The sequence below is a fragment of the Siphateles boraxobius genome, unplaced genomic scaffold (genome assembly GCF_051911475.1).
Source record: "Siphateles boraxobius isolate OS27281-9 unplaced genomic scaffold, OSU_SipBor_1 6, whole genome shotgun sequence".
NCBI classification, from domain to species: Eukaryota; Metazoa; Chordata; class Actinopteri; order Cypriniformes; family Leuciscidae; genus Siphateles; species Siphateles boraxobius.
Window position 1 is genome coordinate 973,900 of NW_027509186.1, and position 6,704 is coordinate 980,603.

At 40.7% G+C, this 6,704-nt stretch overlaps 1 non-coding gene across 1 annotated transcript; it reads left to right on the forward strand.

Annotated features, from left to right (window-relative positions):
* The first annotated feature begins 844 nt into the window (after window positions 1–844).
* Window positions 845–918, forward strand: trnam-cau (transfer RNA methionine (anticodon CAU)). The gene has a single exon. It is a non-coding gene; the product is annotated as a tRNA-Met (tRNA).
* The last annotated feature ends 5,786 nt before the right edge of the window (window positions 919–6,704 follow it).

Below are 6,704 nucleotides of genomic sequence, written 5' to 3' on the forward strand. Positions count from 1 at the left end.
TCATATTAGTTACTATTTAATGGGTTGCATCTTTGTTCGTTGCATAATAATGCAAATAACATTTTTTTTTAATGAAAGAATATCAAAAAACAACAAACAAATTACATATGTATATTTTATAAACACTGGAACAGTATGCATTAAAAAATTGAGCTTATTTACTTTTACTTTATTATAACAATATTTTATCAGTACACTGCAACAACATAACATTTGTATGTAAAAATATAATTTGTACATTTTGTTATTCTTGTGAAACATTTTACAGCATATAAGTTACTAATTAATGATTTGCATCTTGGTTCATTGCATAATAATGCAAATAACATTATTTTTCATGATAGAATATCAAAAAACACAACAAACAAATTAAATATGTATATTTTATTAAAACGGGAACAGTATGCATTCAAAAATAATGATTATTTATTCAAATAATAAATATTACAAAAAGTTGTCTTTAGCTGGATTCGAACCCCTGTCTTGGTGCACACCTGCAATAGAAAACAGTGTGATATAAATGCGTGATTTTCACACACGAAGAAACCGGAAAATGTATCATAAGATCTATGCTAATGAAGGCATATCTTTGAACATCAAATTTCAGCCTTTCTTTTCTTCATTTTTTCTTTCTCTTCTTCCCCCTCTCTTTTTCTTCCTTCCCCCTTTTCTTCCCTTCTTCCCCACCTTTGTTGGACTATTGTTCCCCAGCTTGAACGCAGCGCCTTAGACCGCTCGGCCATCCTGACATGACAACCAGTGGTGAGCAGCATTTTTGGACCTACACGGAATGGCAGATGATCTAGAATCTAGGGATTCACCGCTCACCTGAGCCAGAGCACATGACTCGTTGGCGCAGTTAGGCAGCGCGTCAGTCTCATAATCTGAAGGTCGTGAGTTCGAGCCTCACACGGGGCAGAATGGTGCTTTTTGATACACGGGACCGTGTAAATAAAGGAGCTGCTTTCTGTATTCCCTTTTATGCCTTTGTCCATTCTTTCATATGCACTGTAATTGAAATCCAGTGTTTTTTTAAGACTAATGTTGAACAAATGCAGTAATAGTATTACTCTCATATTCATGTCATATGTGTCAGTGTTGTTACAATGTTTTGTTAAGGCTTATATCATTCTTTCATTCTAATGGCATGTCTTGTTAATGCTAATGTAATGTTTTACATGACATTCCTTGAATCTTGTGTCATGACACTCCACCCCATGCCCCCAAACCCATGACATTTCATTCCAAGAAATTTCCAAGAATCCTTGCCATGAAATTCTACTGCATCTTCTTCCGGTAAACATCACAACATGTTATTTCGTGAAATTCAGTTGAATCCGATTCAATCAACATGTCCATTTTTTCTGAAATGTCATGACTTGAAATTCCAAGTGCCATAGAATCCCATACATTGCACTAAAGTGTTACTATAAAGGTCATGTACTGCAGGTCAGTGTTACTTTAATGTTTGGTTAATTGCAGTGCTTTGTCAACATTACTGCATTTCTGGATAAACTTGCCAGAGGGTTAAAGACTCTAGCTTGAGCCCGCAGCCAAAGGTTAGGTTTGTCAGAAGTGGGATTCGAACCCACGCCTCCAGGGGAGACTGCGACCTGAACGCACAGCAAGTGCCTCGTTGGCGGTACCTGACAACCGTGCGTCTGTAAAGTCTATCCAATACAATGTCGAGCTCCATCTTTTACAAAACCAATTACGTTACGAACTCCATTTTTGGCCGTCCAATGAAATGTCAAGGTCCATTTTTCAAAGACAAATCACCGCACATAGTCCATTTTTGTCCATCTTTGAGTTTGAGCAGATTCCATCCAATCTCCGCTAATATTCTCTTTTTTGGCCGTCCAATGAAATGGCAATGTCCATTTTTCATACACCAATCACCGCACGTTGAGCATAAATGCTTCACCGCTGTAATTTATATTCCGCTCAGGTAACGTTATGTTATTTATAGTTATTGTATTTATTGTTAATAAACATTTTCTGTATTTTAGGAATAGCAAGATTGCTCCTTAAAACGATTAGGTAAGTTAACGTTAGCTGTAATTGTAAGTAATAGGGTATAATTGTCAAAGCTCAATTTGTAATGTAAATAGTTTTTTTCGATTTTGTCTGACTTTGTGTAACTTCAGTCAGCAAGCAAAACTTATTTTTTTTGTATAGGTAATGTTAGCTAACGTTACGTTAGCTATAGCTAACGTTATCATCGAGCTTGGCAATTGTACATTTTTGTCAGTAACGAAACTTATTTTCAAACAGAAAATGTCCAAACAACAATCCAAAAGCCACAAGGCTATGGATGATACTGAGTGGGTCTCGCGCTTTAGGTCTTTTGCCTCCACTGGTGTCTGGCCATCAGATGCAGGTAACCGACCTGCTCCAAGGCAAAATAAGTGGTACAGTCTGTATCAGAAGGTATGTAGAAAAAGTATCAAAAGGAATATATATATATATATATATATATATATATATTAATTTTGAGTAGTACACATATTATATTTTCAGTATGTACAGTATGAGCATAAAACAAGAACTTGTTCAAATAAATATAAGTGGCATCTTTTGTTTTGTTTACAGATAGAGAAGTGCCCTCTTCAGCTGAGAGGATAGCTAACGCTTTTCTCCCAGCCACAGATGTGTTTGTGTGGATTTCATCCTCATAAGGTAGGCTAATTTGGGCTCTTTCAGTTTAACTACAGTTGATGCAGTGTGCACACAATATAAAGATGTGGTATTTCTTAACATTAATGTATTCTTGGACAATTTCTGTTGTTTCTATCTGGGGTGGTTTGGCAACAGGTCTGTTCCACAGCAGAGGAAATTGCGTAGTAGGTAAAAGAAGGTCATAAGGTTGAAACTAACTACATCACTAATAACTGAATAAAAAACCCACATCTAAATTTGTCACGTCATTTGCATGAAAGGGGTTCTTATACATTATTGTTTATACTATTAACATAGAATAGAACAGTAGTATTGTGCTTTCTTTAAATCACTGGTGATTTTGTCCATCATCTTTCTAAGTCTTTCATACTGTATTTCATACTGTATATATGCACTGTTTAATACATTTTTGTTATGCAGCAGCAAGAGCCTACAGCCTCATCTAGACCCACAAGCAGTGCAGACCAATCAACTAGTGGTCAATGTAGCTCCTTAATGGTAGGTAGATTTTATAGCTTTATGTGAGAGAGAATTCATAACGGAAATATTTTATTTATATATTCTTGTCATATTTCAGCTCCCAACCATTGCTCCAGTAGAACGTCCCACAGCTGACACTACACCCGCAAGTTTGGTGAAAAGGCCCAAGCTCACCCTTTCCTCGGTACATATGATGGCATGTGTTTTAAAATGGTTCACAGTTGTCATATTAATACTTCTCTCTTTAAAGTTTAATAAGTCCAGATTTGGTGGAAAGCATGTGGAGGGTGCAAAGCCAAATTTACATGTTGGACGGAAAGCTCATGTAAGTAATGAATAATTATTATTTCTTTGCTACAAAAAAAATTCCAATGATACAATTTTTTTATACCTTGTATTTTTAGACTCATTCAACCACTGCTACAAATGCAGCTGCCCGTGTGTGTGAGGCTCCAGTGCTAGCAGGTGGTCCTCCTCAAACCATCTCTCCACCACAGCCTCCAAGTGCAGAATAATTTTTTCTTGCTCCTCCATTACCGCCTCCAAAACAACGGCATCGGCCAGTGGAGGGGCAGAGTTTAGGAGTGAATGTGGTAAAACATTGCACTTGTTACTATGTTTGGTTAGTATTTTTTTGTCTTTATTTGACCTGTCCTTTTCTGTCTACAGAGCGCATTCCAGCCTGAGCACTCTGCTGCAGTTCCTCTCCTGTGGCCTAAAACCATGCCCCAGGAGGATCACCAACGGGTCTCCACAGGATTGTTCAGAGTTGGTGCTCGTGGGAATTTGGAGCTCCAGGACCATCTCCAGTTGTGGTATTTCCCTCCACAGCCATCCCTTATTTACCACCAGGCACCAACATCAGCCAGATTTTTTGCCCATCCCTTACTGCTGTGGATGCCGTATAGGCTGTGGAAAGTCAGGCTGCTGTGCGCGGACCAAGCCTGTAAAAGCCCTCTGACTAGTGGAGGTCTTCACAGACGGGTGCGTCAGGTCCTTGACATTGACCGCTTTTACAACCTGGTCACAGAGACTCTGATTTGCTCCAAGTGCCGCCGCAGCTACCTGTCTTGGAATAGGGAAATACTTGAGCAGCTGGACATGGCCCATCGTTCTGAGTTTAGGGTCATTCTTACCCGCCGGTATGTTACATTATTGTGTGATTTTTGTCAGTTGCTTATCCATGTATATTTAATTTATTTCTTATTACAGATATGCCTGTGACATCAGGGTGATACGCCTCCTACGGGAACGTGGTCTGGGGAATGGCCCTGTCCGACTGATTGGCCAATTGAAAGAGAACCACAGTGAAGAGTGGCTGAAAAGGGTTGCGCGGTATACCAGCGAGTGTGCTTCTTTTACCAGCAAAAGTTGCCTGATGCCACCAACATTTGAAGAGCCTCCCCAACCTGTGGCAATTCCCAGCTATAAGTGGCTTTCAGTGGTGTACAGCCAAGACATCCTGTTCAGGCTGGAGGATATCAAGGCTAGTATCACCTCCACTTATGGATCCTTCTTAAAACTGGATTCCACCAGAAAGGTACATCTTTAATTATTATAGTATTGAGGTTATGCAAATTCTATTTATATTTAAATCTAAATAGAAATGGAACCTCAAATGAATGAACAACTTAAACAATAACATAAGATGGAATGTCAAATTGAGGGACAATTCAAAGATTAAAACAAGAATAACATTGCAGAGATAACCACTAAATTTTTTTATGACATTACACGCATAAGCTCTATATTAATGCAATAGAACCATTGAAGGTGTTGCTACTATTGGTTTAATATATATGTTTGTTTTAGATCACCAAAAAGCTCTCAGGACCGGCAAAAGGCACTGCACAGTGGCTGACATCCGTTGGTAACGAGATGGGTCAAGTGCTCATCAGTGTCTTGACTGCTGGTGAGGGACCAGGTTTGGATCTTATGGCAGCTGGCTTGGTAGAGTATGTAACCTGTAATACATTTTCACTTACATGTAATTTAACTTGTCTAGAATTTACTATTTACAATTTGCATTTGTAATTTACTGTTGTTTGATGATGAAATTCTTTAATTATTTTTGATAATTATTTCTCGCAGGTATAAAGCTGCAGGTGTAGACCCTCCTGTTGCTCTCTATGTGGACTGTGGCTGCTGCAAGGATGTGGGTGAGACCAAGCTGAAGGCCAGATTTGCTGGATGGCCTAACTTGATTGTTCGCCTCGACATCTGGCACTATATGCGACGCCTGGCTGTGGGATGCACCACTGATGCACACCAGCTCTATCCCACTTTCATGGCTCGCATATCAGCATGTATTTTTGAGTGGGATGCTGCTGATGTCAACAAGTTGAGAGAGGCAAAAAGAGCACAGCTAAAAGAGCAAGGCCTGATGGCTCTGACGGAGAAGCAGCTAGATCGGCACATAAAAAAAGAAGAGTTAGAGCTGCACTGCAGGAGGAGGACTCGTGGAGAAGACCAAACCATCCGGCTTTTGGATCAGCTCATCAGTGAGCTCATCAGTGACAAGGGTAAGGATGCCCTTGGTGTTCCTCTTCTGGACCCCATCAGAATGCAGCACATCTGGCGTGTTCAGAAGAGACATGTTAAGTGCATTCAGGACCCACCTGGTGTGGCGCTGTACACACAGACTGGCACCATCACCAAGGGAGGAGTGCAACTGCAGACACTGCGCTGTGCCAGAGGTTCTACATCTTTGGAGTCATTCCACTGTCACTTAAACCGGTTCATTCCAGGTACGTCCAACTCAATAATGTTTATGTTTAACAGAAATACTTGACCTTATTCCTTTTTGCCGTTTTTTTGTATTTACTTTAGGAAACAGTGCAAACTCGCTCAACTTCCAGATCTACCTACTAGATGGGCTACATCGCTGGAACCACAACAGGGCAGCAGCTGCTCTGGAGGCAGAGACCTCGGGCCTGCGCACATACTCGGGCGAGCTGGTTCACAGCGTGAATAAAGATTATGAGAAGGTTTTTGGCAGGAAGCTGATTCCTTCTTTTACACCACCCGCAAAGTACACAGGTATTTGTATTTAATATTGTATGTTTATGCTCATAGTTCTTTCTATGTTTCTATGTAGTTTTTTTTTTTTTTTTTAATATTGGTTTTGCATTTTCAGGTGAGCTGATCGGAGTGCAGTACCTGTTGAGGCAGAACAATGAACCTCTACAGTGTATGGCGCCAGACTCCGAGGAGGCAAATACATTGCTGGAGCAGTTGGAAGAGCCAGTAGAGACTGATGAGGGCTTTGAAGAACTTGAACATATTGAGGTCACTCTTGCCGATTTACTTTTGGACACATCTGATATGATCTCAGTGCTACCTGCTTCTTGTGCTCCTGAGCTTTCTGGTCAGTCCGCTCCTCCTGCCCAGTCCACTCACCTGCTGGGGGTCCCATCTGCACCCGCTCCTCCTGTCCAGTCCACTCACCTGCTGGGGGTCCAACATGCGTCTGCTCCTCCTGTCCAGTCCACTCACCTGCTGGGGGTCCAACATGCGTCTGCTCCTCCTGTGCAGTCCACTCACCT